General features: G+C 62.1%; 1 protein-coding gene across 2 annotated transcripts in view; it reads right to left on the reverse strand.

The window, feature by feature from the left end:
* MAP3K12 (mitogen-activated protein kinase kinase kinase 12) overlaps nucleotides 1-256 on the reverse strand; it is a 7,413-nt gene that overhangs the window by 5,962 nt on the left and 1,195 nt on the right. The gene's annotated exons all lie outside the window — the stretch shown is intronic.

Raw genomic sequence — 256 nt, forward strand, 5'->3', positions numbered from 1 at the left:
GACCCCCACCACGACACCCACACCCTGAGAGCACCCAGGGACCCCCAGAGCACCCCCATCCCCACGGTACCCACACCCCTCCTTTTGCCCCTCACCCCTTCTTTTGCCCTTCACTCCCTCTTTTCTCCCCACGTCCTCCTTTGTCTGTCTGAGTCCCCTTTTACCCCCCTGGACCCTGCTTTGGACCCCGCTTTGAAGCTCCTTTACCCCCTCAGGCCCCTTTACCCTGCCCCCCATTCCTTACCCTTCCCCCCAT

This window comes from Pyrgilauda ruficollis, unplaced genomic scaffold (genome assembly GCF_017590135.1).
Source record: "Pyrgilauda ruficollis isolate IOZ18807 unplaced genomic scaffold, ASM1759013v1 scaffold280, whole genome shotgun sequence".
Classification (NCBI taxonomy): Eukaryota; Metazoa; Chordata; class Aves; order Passeriformes; family Passeridae; genus Pyrgilauda; species Pyrgilauda ruficollis.